This window comes from Anastrepha ludens, chromosome 6, assembly GCF_028408465.1.
Source record: "Anastrepha ludens isolate Willacy chromosome 6, idAnaLude1.1, whole genome shotgun sequence".
NCBI classification, from domain to species: domain Eukaryota; kingdom Metazoa; phylum Arthropoda; class Insecta; order Diptera; family Tephritidae; genus Anastrepha; species Anastrepha ludens.
The window spans coordinates 83,991,422-84,007,274 of NC_071502.1; positions in this window are offsets into that span (position 1 = coordinate 83,991,422).

A 15,853-nucleotide genomic window follows, 5' to 3' on the forward strand; every position below is an offset into this window, starting at 1 on the left:
TGTGCTTTACATTAAATGAAAGAAAAAACGAAAGCATGACTTTGCAAGTTTGCACAACCGATTCAATAAGGCACGACTTTGAAGGAATAATTTATTTGATACTTACATTTATACCTTTACAATATCTGAAATATTATATGTGCTACATTTTATTTTTTAATTTTTAATATTGCAATATAAGCAAAGTTCATTGCATCACAAAAATCTTATATTAAAGTTCCAAACTTTGTACAAAATTGGCAAAAATTTTACAAAATTCAAAATTGGATACGTTTTACTCAGAATCCATTATTCAATAATAAGGGGATGTTCAGACTGGAGATACTTTTTGCAATAGAATTTTTTAACAGATCACACGTGAGTGCTGTCAAACTAAATACATAATTTTTTTCAGTATTCATTGACATTTCTTCATGGAAAGACTTACGCCTCAAGAACGTTTACAAATCGTACAACTGTATTACGAAAATCGAAGCAATGCAGAAGACTTCTCTTTCAAAAATATGAGCCATAGGGTTTACTTTAGTAAAGTGCATGGCAGATACCCATAAAAGTTAGTGAGTATCCCAGATTACAAATCATTATAGTATCTTAGTAAAAATCTCAGTTTCTTTTCGTTCAAATAAAGTAAAACGAATACAAATTTTAATTTTCCAAGGTTTCATACCTGTGGCTATTAAATAAAAAAACATGTTTTTTGAAAGACTAGGGGGTGGACAGAAAAATGTTTTTTGATTATAAAGGGTGATTTTTTAAGAGCTATAGGAAAGTTTAAAAAATAACACACCTCAAATTCAGAAAAATACATAAAATTTTTATTCAAATCGTTAGTACAGTACATATAATTTAATGTTTGAAGATTATTTCATGCAAATGTTGACCGCGACTGCGCTTCAAATGGTTCATCCGCTTATTCCATTTTTGGCATACTCTTTCCAATGTTTCGGCCGGTATCTCACATATAAATGTTTACTGTTGTCTTCCAATGCGTTAATTGAAGCAGGCTTGTCTGAATAGACATGAGCTTTAACATAGCTCCACAAAAAAGAATCTAAAGGCGTTATATCGCACGATCTGGGTAGCCAATTGACAGGGCCAATTGATATGTCGCTCGTGAAGGCCACTAAACTTAAAAAGTAAGATAAATGAACCGAGATGGTATTACTTGTGACATGATTTTTATTTTTATTTGTTTATCGTAATATGCAATCTACGAATTTGTACAGTCAAATCTAATTGGCAGACTTAAATTTGTCATTAGTGGTGTCTAGAATTTTCAAATAATCGATTTTTTGTTTTTTCCATATTTCGATAGCATAGGCTTTTGAGAATATATAATGAATTTTTTGGAAGGATATTCCCAGTATTTTCGATTCTACAGGCGTTTTAGCAAGTAGAGTCAGATGCGTGGTGTTGTCAAAAAACAAAAAAATAACTATTCAACCAAATCGTCTGAAATTTGAGTATGTTGTTCAGAACATCAATGGCTATCGCGCGTACTAGAATCATATTATTATTTCAATTATTTCGTTTCTTTTTTTTTGGATTAAAAAACTGAAAAAACCCCAATTTTTAGAGTGTCGAACTCAAAACCCCGTCAACTTGCCAACAAAAATTTTATTCTAGTACGGAATATGGCTACACTCATATTGATTAAACATTTTTTTGGTTTTTGTCTTTCAGATAAATAGAAGAGCCAAAATGGACAATTACGTCCAGGTCCACTTTGGGAGGGTCCACATCAGCGCCATTTTTTAAATTATTAAAATAAAAAAAATAAATTTTTTTCAGTTTTGGATGTAAAAGAAGTTAAATACAAAAAGTTAAATATCGTTTTTAATTTTTGTATTGTAAAAAAAATTTCCGAAAATACTCTAATTTTTTTATTGTAAAAAAATTCCTGAAAATACTCTAAATTTTCGAGCTCTAGCCCACCGGAACCCTTTAAGTTTGTTAATTATTAAAGGCACGGCCAAATGTGCCATGTGCTATAAGAAAGAAAAACGAAGAAAATGGCCGTTTTTGATGTTACAAGACTACACACTAAGGACTTTGTTTGTGCTAATCACTTTTCACCCGTGGACAAGAGTTCTTTTTTTTAATCATATGCTGCATTTTAATTATAGGAATTTTTGGTATTTTTATTGAAAATTTTAAAATTAATTGATTTGAGTTAAGCTTATTGCTTCTAGTACGGGTGGGCCATATGGCGTTTGCGATTTGAACCACCTATTTTATTGAGAATGGTAACACAAATGACATGTCAAATATGTTTATAATTTACTTGAAGGTTTGACATTTACGAAACGGGATGCTATACGCTTGAACAAAATTGGGAATATTGTAAACCTATTTCCAAAGTGCGGAGTCTTCTTCTTCTTCCGCGGTTACAGTAAATGGCGAGCGTTACCGTGACATGCTCAACGAGTTGTTTCCAAAAATTGAAGAGGATGACATGGACGACATTTGGTTTCAACAGGACGGTGCAACTTGTCACACTGCCAAAGCTACACTCGAACTTTTGGCTACCGTTTTTGAAAACCGAATAATCAGCCGAAATTCAGATATCAACTGGCCACCTCGGAGCTGTGATTTAAGCCCGTTGGACTATTTTTTGTGGGGAGCCGTTAAGGACAAATGCTATGCGAACCATCCAGAGACGATTGATGCTTTAAAACACGAAATCGAAGTTGCCATTCATGAAATTGGAGCCCAAACAATCGAAAATGTGCTTAAAAAGTGGGTTGATCGAGTGGCCTACTGTAAAACCAGTCGTGGCCGTCATTTGAACGATATTATTTTTCATTCATAAATGACAATGATCCATCTTCAAAATAAAAAAAAAGTTTGAAAAAATATTGATTAGTTTTTTTTTTATAGCCGATTCAAAAAGCAAATTTGACATGGCCCACCCTATATAAAAACTTGCATTACATCCAGAAAACTCAATAAAATCCAATTCATATTAAATGAAGTGAATATAAAAGATGAAAAAAAATATATCCATTTTTTCAAACAACTTATATTAGGGCAATTTTTTTTAAGTAATAAAATTTTATTTAGAAGGGGATGCTTTTTTCCTATTCTTTAGAAAAAATTTCTAATTTCCTTAAACATTAACCAGCGGGCCGGCTACTTATCATCTTGCTTGAGAACATTTTGGAAAAAAAGGTGCTTTAAAATTCCCCTCCAATGAAATGTCTCAATTGAGAGCAAAAAGGTCAGAAAGCAGAGAAGAAGAAGAAGACTGCGCAAAACTAAATCAACAAAAGTTTATTAGAAATGTATGACAATTAGCTAAATTGCAGCATTGTCTCACATGCGTGAACTGCCACAAAGTTGCGAATAAGCGCAAAATCCTATCTGACGCGATTTGTCGGCCTTTCACACTTCAAATTTCTCGCGAGGCTGGTTTTGTTTTTATTTTTACAAATTGTTTTATTATTGCTTTCAAAAATTTTTGCGCATTATTGTGTTTTGTTCACTGATTTTTCTGACAGAATTTAAAGGAAATATTTTGCATTTAAAGCTTTAAAAGTAAAGCCAGCACCTTAACACCCTTTTCAAGTTCAGCCGTACAAGGTGCAATTCGTGACAAATATTAAGGAATAATAAATATTCAATTGATTCTTTAAATAGAGTTTTTTTTGTTTTGTTTTTGAAATTAGTGCCTTTGTCATAAGATATCATCCCGTTAATATGCGTCCACTCAGTGTACCCTTGAGGTAAGTTTCTCGATGTGCAATAAACTTGCGGTAAAATTTTCTATTTATTTATAAAAAACTGGCAAAGAGAGAAAGCGCAAAATCAAAGTTCACGTTTGATAATTTCATGCACACAATTGCAACTGCCAACTTTTGTTTAATACTGAATAACAAAGGACGTCGGCTAAATGATAAGAATGTCGCCAGACATCACAGTCCAAGCAGCACACACACTTTAACATTTCCACAAAAGTTAAAATAAATTTGAAAATTAAAAAAAGTTTTAGGGCGAAAATGCTGCAGAATTGCACGAAGATGAACTGTGAAGAATAAGAAATGCAAATATGACGCAATTTGAATAAAATAAATTCTTGCAATAAATAGACGACATTTAGAGAAATTGAAGTGAAAGAAGTTTGCGTTTATTGAAATTGCATTAAAAGAAGTTTCTTGACAAGTTTGAAGCTCACATTGGTACATATGTACATACATACATACATACACACATACATACATACACCCATACATACATACATATATTATAGCAATTGAGAGCGATAAAATGTGCCAAAGTTTGAGCGCCTGTAGTCAATGCAGTGCAATGAAATAGCAAAACGTGTTCTCGTCATCCGATGCAAATGAGCTTCCATCAGTGCACAGCAAATCATCATTCTATATCATACACTAACCTGGGAATACATGCCAGAGGAACTTGCTGGCTCTGAAGGGAGGAAGGTGAAACCGCCAAGTATGTGCTGGCATCGTACCCAGCACCGATCCAAAAGATGGATCGTTAAAAGGAAGTTTTTTTGCCCGAGGAAGAAATAATACTCCACAAAATAAGATAAATACTAAAATTTACTGAACAAGTTGAGCTCAACGGAATTCGAAAAATAAAAAGCATTTAATTGTTTGGAGTAAAAAAAAGTATTGCTGAACGTTAGAAAACAGATTGCAATAAATAAATGAATTAGAAAAAACAAAAAAAAGTTCTTTGGAGCAAACCATTTTTATTTTTCGACATAGTCTCCCTTTAGGCTTATACACTTCGTCCTACGTTGTTATAGTTTGATGATCCTTTTCGAATAGTAGGAGTGAGTCAAGAGCGGAGAATAGGGTAAGGTATGTGAAACGAATTGTAACAATATTTCCATTAATTTTGTGACTACAACTGCTGAAGGAAAATCACTCGACTTTCTCGATTTAAACGAATAACAAGCACAAAGGAATAAAACATGAGCTAAAAGTCCCGGGCCTAACATACAGGGTTGCCTATGTCCGACGGACCCATCTGGCAAACTCGTATCGTTTGACAGAGACGTCAGATCGCTTAATGACATACCGCGTTGAAAGTGTCAGTCCAAGCAGATTTTTACCATGGAACAGTACACGCTACGCGAGCGCTCCCAAATTGTTGAAATTTACATTCAACAAAAGAAGTTAATTGTGAAAACTCAACGTGCGTGTAAAAAATTAAATAATGTGAAAAGTGCGCCTTCTAATAACACCATTAAACGTTTGTACGAAAGGTTTTCGACAGGTGATGCGACCAAGGCGATCGGATGAGAACATTGCTCTTGTACGAGCCAGTGTTGAGACGTCCCCAAGGACATCCCAAAATCGCCGTTCTCGGACCACTTTACAACGAATTATCCGCATTGATTTGCATTTATTCCCCTATAAGATTCAATTGACGCAAAGATTGTTGCCTGCGGACAAGCCTTGTCGATTGGAATGGGCCCAAAAAATACATGGGTCCGTCGAATATGGGCAACCCTGTATAATTGGCACTATTTTTATTGCCTTTACCTCTTTTTCAGTTAGTACTACCCTTGCAAAGACAGCTGTGAAAATTTCATGACATTTTATTCATTAGTTAGTGAGTTATTGAGCTAAAAGTGGATTCAAAACAATGGATCAAAAAGAATTTCGGCTGCGACGTCCAATGCGTCCAAATGAGGCGGCAAAACATAAAAAAACCATAAAATCGTTTTGAATGATCGAAAAGTTAAGTTGCGTGAGTTAGCGGACATCGTAAAAATATCAAAAGAACCTATTGGCTTTGTATTGCATGAGGATTTGACTATGAGAAAGCTGTGTTCAAAATACGGGCTGTGTTTACTAACTGTTGACCAAAAACAAGAACTTGTTGATGATGGCAGAACTACATGAATTGAACTTCGAATCGCTTACGCATTCACATTATTCGCCAGATTTGGTTCCCAGCGGCTATTGGCTGCTCGCAGACCTAATATTGATAAATAAAGCTAATTTTGAACAACAACAAAATGTGTTTTTGCATTGTTATGTCCAGGACTTTTCAGCCCGGTAATCTGGGTGAAACTTGGTGTGTGTTCTTTTCAGAGGTGTTACTAACTAAACATAGTCTCGATATGCGGCAGTAGTGCCATCTTTCTGACTTTACAGGGACTTTTCTAACGATCCTTGTACTTTGAGTACATGAAGGGGCACAATAGATCTTTCAGGTCGCGGTGCTACACCACTTTTAGTATAAAACTAATAAAATCATATGCATTACACGCACAAAATACACGAATTCTCAATTGTTGTTGAATAAAAAATTTAGTAGAACGAAAATACACGGGAAGTAAATACTGTGATTAACAACTCTGGTTGTTACTTGAGACAACTAATTAAACGCAAAAAAAATTTAGCACTACGACGTAAACACATCAAGTTAAATTAAGCAAAAATAAAAAAAAATAAAAAAACAACAACAAATACAAAGAGAAATATTCTTGGCAGAATAATAAAAGACAATGCAATAAAACAGCTCGCTCTATTCATTTTTTGACATTCCTTTATCTTGTATTTTACAACGTTGCCTTTTTTCGTTGGACGTTTATCTGTTGCTTCTTTGGAGGCATTAATTTGTACAGGGTTACCAGGTATACGTTGCCATGTTCACAATCAGATATCAAAATCCAGTTCACAAGTCAAGTCACACAACGATGTATACATATAATGCATAGGGGGAGCCAATATCAGATCATTAACCGGCTCTCAGCGACTTTCAGGGAATCAGCTGATTTGCTGATGTAACCGGGGAAGTGATAGCGGTTTGTTTACGACAGCGGGCAGAAAAAACTTAGATTGTGTTGGTGATATACGAGCACAGCCAAATCAAAATCAACGAAGTAACTGACTGAAATACTAATTGGATGCGTGTGCGAGTACGTGTGAAATGATCGAAGTTATCGATGTTACTCCCACAATTTTACTTCGGATAATCTATCATCCTTGAAGTGCATCTATCACAGATGAATTGCATAAGCAGACTAAAGAAAAAAGAAACGATTAAACACAGTGAGGCATGCACACTTAGAGGGTCTCCTGAACACAAAACAATGTTCCACCGACCTTTTTCGATTGCTTAAATTATGCCTGATTAGTAGGTAGTGTTTGCAATCAATGTTTCGTTATGTTGGACTACCTGCTAAGTCTATAGCATTCAATTACATTACTCCTAGAATATTATGCCTAAAAGGACATACTACAATAGTTTCTAAAATAATTCGCGAAATAGTATTCATATAATTTTTTTCATGATGTGGCTTGCAAGCAAAAAAATATTTTCTTAAAATAATCTTTTAAATCAAAAATTTCAAAAATGGTTACGTTTTGGACATCATGTCAAGAAATCAAATTAATCAAAAATGGTCTGAACAAAAAGGTCCTTGAGTACCGGGGACGACTTTTTCGGAAATGCTTTATATGTACAATGTCTAGTTCAGATAACCAGAGTTTCAGTAACGGATATGTTCTAAATAGAGGGCAATTTTCAGAAAAAATTTAAGAAAATCGACTCTAGGCATGATTGTTTAACTAAATAATTAAAACAATATTTCGAAAACACTGAAAAGGGAGGTCCTACGCTATTTCCCAGACATTGCCCCTTCTTGCACTTACTGCTTGTACATCATTTTCTTCAATAAATTTTCGAAGTTGTAAGAACTTTAAGTTGTATTTTTCTAACGATTTGATAATATTCAAGGTGGCGCAAAATTAGTCACCCTACCGCAAGATTTATAATTTGTTTAAATGCCGTACGTCAATCATATTTGACACTTTTGAACTACATAGCTGTACGAGGGCGAATTACGTTATGAACTGCCGAAACCCGTATTCACCTCATCTGGCTCCCTACGAATTTTTCTAGTTTCCAAATATGTAGAAATGGCTCGCGGGAAAAGGATATAGTTCAAACGAGGTAGTTATCGACGAGACAGAGACGTATTTTGGAGAGTTCGGTAAATCCTATTTTTTGGAGAGGTAAAGCAAATGGCCGGAGCGTTGGGAGAAGCGTATCTTTCTAAAAGGATTTTTTGAAAAAATGGCGTCTTCATTTCTAACCCGGGTACTTATTGAACCCCCCTCGTATTATACAAACAGACAAGCAACGGGGGTCATCAAGGTCCAAAAACAGATTTTCTTCACTTTATTTATTAAAAAAAGTTAATCAAAAACAAAATTGGATGATTGACTTTGTGCCACCTTGTACATAAGTATTTATTAAATTCATGTTCAGGCTATACAAATTTAAGTGCTATTAAGATCATCTAAATATCCTGCAGTTATGACCAAGCAAGTAGCTGCATACATACATAGATTTGCATACAAAGTTTTCACGTGAAAGTAGATCCACAGAAATACTGCACTTAATCCTAAAGCAACTGAAAGCCATAAACTTCTTCGAATTGCAAGATGTAAATTTTTCCCAGAACAACGTAGTAACCAATACTGCTTTTAACATCTTCTTCTGCTATGCAGCACCTGTGCCCCGAAATCCATGAGTCCAAAACAAAGTTATTCATTTTTACCTGCGCTTGACTGAAATATTGTGGCCGGCTACAGTTTTAATTTCGCAACGTAAACTTTTTTAGCCAAACTTTTCGATTTGTGCAAACGAGACGATTGCAAGTCCAATGGCAAGACGCGTGAGGCGAGCGGAAGCTAAACTTTAGAAATTGCACTAAATCGTCAAAGTCCTTTGCAAATTCGCATGGCCATCAGGCACCCGCCCCCAACAATAATTCCCTAAACGAGAGCACAGTAGTGAGAGGAGCGGAGAATACACTCGCATTACACCTTGAGAGTATGTGCGTAAGTGTGTGTAATGTCGGCAGGGCGACAGACGTACGACTTCATCCTGACAAAAGTTTTACTTCATTTGCACAATTATTATTTTTTCCCCATTTTGTTTTTAGTTTTTTACTTTTTTAATTTTTATTTTTTTCATTGTCGTTGCTCTTATTGGCGTAGTTGTAATGGAAGCCTGAGAAAGTTTCACAACTTAAAGCGAATTAAGTGGGATTTTTGTCCACTTTCGGCGAGCACGCAAAAGCCGGTAGAATGGCTGTGGGCGCTGTAAACAGGCAAGAGTCTGTACTCTTGGGTGGGAGAATAAAAAATGCAAAAAAAGCAAGTGCGAGAGATCGGCTTAAATTGTTTAGTAGGCTTAAATGCGCTTACAGTGCACAAAGTTGTCGCCATTTTAGTTTTTAATTCCGCCTAAGTGAGAAGTTAGCATCAGTTGATGGGTGAGGAGGAAGCTGAAGCAGCTATGGCTATGGATGGCTATATGTACGGATACCCGGAGCAAGTATTTAAATGACATTTTTAGTAGGAATAGAGTTTGATTAAATAACTCTGAGCGAAATTATTGAATTTATTATGAAAGGTTGTGAGTATGAAATTTGTGATGGGAGGCATTGAAAAAATGGTAGTTGAGACAAATGAGTTAAAAGTTTTGCATTTGCTAACACTAATCATCAACTCCATTAGGTGGTGTATAGTCCACTTCATCATTACTATTATTATTAATTTATCTTAATTAATATTTTTTGTACTCTGATTGGTTGGTTAAAGTGGTGATTCATCCAGAATCCAACAAGCGCTTCCGCACGATTTTGTTGCCACATCCTCGCTACTAACCTGTTTAACAGTTATTTACAGCAATACTATATCCAGTCTGTGTGATTTAGGAACCTTAGATTGTTGACATCCAAGCCAGACAGTTGTTCGAGACTCTCGAACGGCGGTTTGCCCAGGGCTAACATTCTATCCTTACATACCTCTTCTTCTTCTTAAAATAAAAAAAAATAAATAATTGGCGCGTACACTTCTGTTAGGTGCTTGCCGAGCTCCTCCTCCTATTTGTGGTGTGCGTGTTGATGTTGTTCCACAACTGGAGGGACCTACAGTTTCAAGCCGACTCCGAACGGCAGATATTTTTATGAGGAGCTTTTTCATGGCAGAAATACACTCGGAGGTTTGCCATTGCCTGCCGAGGGGCGACCGCTATTAGAAAAATGTTTCTTCTTCTTAATTGACGTAATAACCGTGCTAACCGGCGGCAGTTGGACTCACAAAGTGAAGCCACCTGATCTTTCCATCGCAGAGGAGACCTTCCTCTTCCTCTGCTACCACCAGCTGGTACCGCATCAAATACTTTCAGAGCCGGAGCGTTTGTATCCATTCGAACGACATGACCCAGCCAACGTAGCTGCTGGATCTTTATTCGCTGCGTTATGTCTATGTCGTCGTAAAGCTCATACAGCTCATCTTTCCATCGCCTGCGATATTCGCCACTGCCAACGTGCAAAGGTACAAAAATCTTGCGTAGCTTCATCGGATGTTGTCATCGTCCAAGCTTCTGCGCCATACGCTAGTTTTGTTCGTCGAGAGAGGACTTTACTGCTCAATTACCTACTTAGTGCAAAGTAGCACTTGTTGGCAAGAGAGATTTTCCATTGGATTTCCAGGCTGAACTTGTTATAGATGTTGATGCTGGTCCCTAAATACAACCTCTAAATTATAACTGTCAACAGTGACGTGAGTGCCGATACGCGAGTGCGCCGACTGCTTGTTTGAAGACAGGAGGTACTTCGTTTTGTCCTCGTTCACCACCAAACCCATTCGCTTTGCCTCTTTATCCAGTTTGGAGAAGGCAGAACTAACAGCGCGGTTGTTAAGGCCGATGATATCGATATCATCGGCATACGCCAACAATTGTACGCTCTTATAAAATATTGTGCCTGAGCGATTAAGTTCTGCGGCTCGTACGATGTTCTCCAACATCAGGTTAAAGAAGTCACACGACGGCGAGTCACCTTGTCTGAAACCTCGTTTGGTATCAAACGGCTCGGAGAGGTCCTTCCCAATTCTGACGGCGCTGCTGGTGTTGAGCAACGTCATCTTGCAAAGACGTATTAGTTTTATGGGGATATCAAATTCAGACATCGCGGCATACAGAAAACTGCTTTTCGTACTGTCGAATGCAGCGTTAAAATCGACGAAAAGATGGTGTGTGTCGATTCTCCTTTCATGGGTCTTTTCCAAGATTTGGCGTATTATGAATATTTGGTCGATGGTAGACTTTCCAGGTCAAAAAACCCACATTGATAAGGTCCAATAAGTTGGTTGAGGTGGGCTTGGGCCTTTCCCACAATACGGCCGCTAAAACCTTATAGTCGATATTTTGAAGACTAATCCCGCGGTAATTTGCGCAGATTTCAGGATCGCCCTTGTTATGGATTGGGCAGAGCACATTGAAATTCCGATCGGCAGGCATGCTTTCATCCGACCATATTTTAGAGAAGAGGGAAATTGCCAAAGGTAAATAATTAGCGGCCGCTGCAGCCGAATGGGTTGGTGTGTGACTACCATTCAGGATTCACAGAGAGAACGTCGGTTCGAATCTCGGTGAAACACCAAAATTAAGAAAAACATTTTTCTAATAGCGTTCGCCCCTCGGCAAGCAATGGCAAACCTCCGAGTGTATTTCTGCCATAAAAAAGCTCCTCATAAAAATATTTGCCGTTCGGAGTCGGCGTGAAACTGTAGGTCCCTCCATTTGTGGAACAACATCAGGACGCACTCCCCAAATAGGAAGAGAAGCTCGGCCAAACACCAAAAAAGGGTGTACGCGCCAATTATAAAAATAAGCGGGACAAGGAAGCCAATGTATGTTGCCAAAACGCAACAGCGATAAAGTTTGATCGAGAGAAGTCGTTGAATACGGCGTAGTGATGGCTTAAAAGGGTTCGGCTTTTGAGGAAAAGTATGTAAAAAACTGAAGAACGTGTTTGGTCAAAATAAATCGTCTTAGTCAGACGACCGCGAATGGATTTGGGGAAGTAAAAGCCTTATCTAGTCTACATAGAAGGGTCCAATTATGGTGTGGGGTTTCAGGACGGCCGAGGTAGGCTCACAAAAAATTTGAAGACGATTGGGACACAATACAACGGACAACAAGATATTTGATGAAAAAGTAATCGGTTTAAAGTTACAACACGAATAGATCGTACCCTATAATGCAACTCTGCTTCAAGATTTTCTTCTTTTTCCTTTTCATCTTTTTGTATAACATATTTAGTCTTTGAATAAACGCCATTGTACTTAAACGTGTTTTTCCTTGATTACGATTCTCGGCTCTACCCAACATAGGTTATGGGCCCAGGGCACGGTTCGGGCGAAGGTTGTTAAAAGTTGTACGTGCAAAGACTCCGTGAAAACGTATTTCGGAAATTAATAAGAAAATTGAAAGCGTGTGTGTCGCGTTTGAAAGACAGATAACAATATGAATTCGCTATATCAAATTGACAAACTTGATGAAAAGAATTTCGATTCGTGGCGGGTGCAGATGAAAAGTGTCCTCATACATGCTGGACTATGGAGTATAGTGAGTGAAAAAGGCTTAAAGCCTGAAGAAAATGTGACCGAATGGGAAGCGCTCGATGAAAAAGCCTTGGCCACAATTACACTAAGTGTAAAAGCGTCGCAGCTCAGCCACATTAAGCAATGCAGAACGTCCACAGAAGCATGGAAGGCTCTAGAAACTTTGCATCAGCCAAGTGGGCCAGTGCACAAGGTGTCGCTGTATAAGAAGCTTTTAAATATGAAGCTTAGTGACAGCGAAAGCATGGCAAAATATTTGAATGATTTCACATCCATTGCCGAAAAGTTATCCGAAGTTGGCATTGAAATCAAAGACGAATTAGTGACAATTATTTTACTTTCAAGTCTGCCAAAGCAGTACGAGCATTTTGTTATTGCTATGGAGACTAGAGACACGCTGCCGACATTAACTAATTTGAAGGTAAAACTTCTAGAAGAGTCTGAACGAAAGAAATAGACAAAACGCGGTTCTGCTGAATCTGAAGGGGAATCGCAGGCTTTTGCTGTGTGGTCAAAGAATGCAGAAAGAGGGGAAAATTCAACGCACAGGAAGAGTAAAAATACGCAAAATGTCAAATGCTTTAAGTGCGGGCAGCGCGGTCATTACGCTGCAAACTGCAACACGAAGTCCAATAAGAACGATTATAAGGCAGCGAAAAGAAATGAGCATTCGTTTACGATGTTAGCAGCAGCGGACGCTGAGGTGTTCGACGACTCAACCTGGCTTCTTGACAGCGGAGCGACAGCGCATATGTGCAGTAACCGAAATATGTTTATATCACTCAAAGAACATAAAGAAAAAATTTGCTTAGCTGGAAACAATTATCTTTTCTCAGAAGGTGTGGGAGAAGTGCGTGTGAGGTCTCAAGAGAGTGACATTATTCTTTACAATGTTTTGTTTGTGCCAAATATGTGCGGTAACTTTATGTCTGTCGCTAGAGCTGTAGAAAATGGACTTAAAGTGAAGTTCGATGAAAATTGCGCTAAAATAATGAAAGAAAATGATATAATTTTAAAAGCTCTAAAGGTAAACAAACTTTTTGTGATCCGATGCGATAGCAGCAAGTGTTTTTATGCTGCGAATGAAAAGGCAGTATCATGGCATGAACGATATGGACACTTGAATTACGGTAGCCTGCAGGAATTAATGAATAAAGACATGGTTCGCGGAATGGACAAAATGACATTTACTAAAGACATTGCTTGTGAGATATGTGCAAAATGCAAAATGAGTGTGAGGCCTTTTCCGAAGAGCACGGAAAATCGAGCAAAAGACATTTTAGAATTAGTGCACACAGATGTGTGTGGTCCGTTTCGTACAAAGTCCCTGGGGGGCGCGCGTTATTTCTTAGTTTTCATAGACGATAAATCGAGACGAATGTTTGTGTATTTTTTAAAATCTAAAGAAGAAGTTTTAGAGAAATTTAAAATATTTAAAAGTTTAGTAGAACGACAAACTGAAAAAAGAATTAAGACAATCCGAAGCGATAACGGGCGTGAATTCGTCAACAAAGACTTTGATAAATTTTTTGCGAAACAGATCGCCTACAAAGGCATTGAACAGTATGACACCTTACGAAGCTTGGTCTGGGCGAAAACCAGTTGTGAATTTTTTGAGAGTGTTCGGCTCAGAAGCTATTGCGTTAAATAAGATCAGCAAAAGTAAATTCAAGCCGAAAGGTAAAAAGTATGTTATGGTAGGTTATTCACTAACGTCGAAAGCGTACCGCTTATACGATCCTGAGCAGCGCATGGTAGTGGAGAAACGTGATGTTACGTTTTTGCCATTCAAAAAGAGTGAAATAGTAGATTTTTACGACCTGCTGTCTGCTAAAAACAATAAAGATACCACCAAGGAGAAACCTTCAGAGTCATTGAGTGAATCGGAAGCTGACGACAGCGATGATGAGTTTGAAGAGGCGAAGGCTTCGAGTGATTCTGGGAGTGATTACCAAGAAAGTTTTTGCGAATCTCCGATTCAGGAAGAGTCACCTGCGCATATTGGGCGAGGAAGACCGAAGTTTGTACGTAGTGGAAAACCAGGACGCCCACGCAAAGTGTACAATACTGTCAATACGATGCAAAATGCTTGTGAAATTAAAATCCCGCAAACTGTCGCAGAGGCTGAAAGCAGCAAATATTCGAATGAGTGGACAAAGGCGATGACAGATGAGTACGACGCTCTTGTGCGAAACAAAACGTGGCAGTTAGTGGACTTACCAACTAACGAGAAGGCAATCGGGTCCAAATGGGTTTTTGCGGTCAAACATGACCAGAATGGCGACGTGGAGCGTTTTAAGGCTCGTTTAGTCGCAAAGGGCTGCAGCCAGAAATTTGGTGTGAATTACACCGAGACATTTTCTCCAGTGGTTCGTTACGCCACTATTCGCATGGTGTTGGCGCTAGCGGCAGAGCTCAAAATGTACACTCATCAGATGGATGTTTGCAGCGCGTATCTCAACAGCGAGCTCACCGACGTGGTGTATATGAAGCAACCTGAAAAGTTTATCGCCAAGCGGTTTCCTGAGCGAGTTTTGAAGCTTAATAAGGCGATATATGGGCTGAAACAATCCGGGAGAGAGTGGAACCATAAATTGGACGAAGTTTTGAAGAAAATCGGTTTCGAAGCGTGTACTAATGAGCGGTGCCTGTACAAAATGAGTCATCAAGGTAATTTATGTCTCATAGCTGTATACGTAGATGACTTGATCGTTAGTTGCCAAAACAAAAATGATCTTCTTGCGATCAAAGCACGAATTTCAAGCAGCTTCGAATGTATCGATAAAGGTCCCATCTCGTATTTTTTGGGGATGGAGATCACCAGAGACGGCGAGACAGGAAGCATCTCAGTCTGGCAAGCGTTGTATATAAGAGAGATTTTAGAAAAGTATAACATGACCAGTTGTTGAGCAGCGAAGACACCTTTAGACGTGGGGTTTCAAATTGGGTGCACTAGTGAGACGTGTATTAAAGCCGATGTTACAAAGTACCAATCAGCAGTCGGTGCATTAATGTATCTCGCTATTTGCACAAGGCCAGATATATTGCACTCAATCTCGAAACTGGCACAGCGAAATCAAAATCCACACAAAGAGCACGAATCAGGTATCAAACATATTTTACGATACCTGGCAATGACTATAGACTACAAGTTGGTATACCGTCATACGGGCAAGCCTATCGAAGGGTTTGTGGATGCCGATTGGGGCAGTAATAGTATCGATCGCAAGTCATACACAGGGTATGTATTCTTCTTGGGCGGTAGTTCAATATCGTGGGAGAGCAAACGCCAGAGCAGCGTAGCCCTCAGCAGCACAGAGGCAGAATACGTCGCGTTAGCAACGGCTGCGAAAGAAGCAGTATATCTACGACGTTTATTGGCAGATATTGGCGTAAGTGGCTCCGGTGACCCAGTTAGAGTTTACAGCGACAATTTGAGCGCGCAGCAA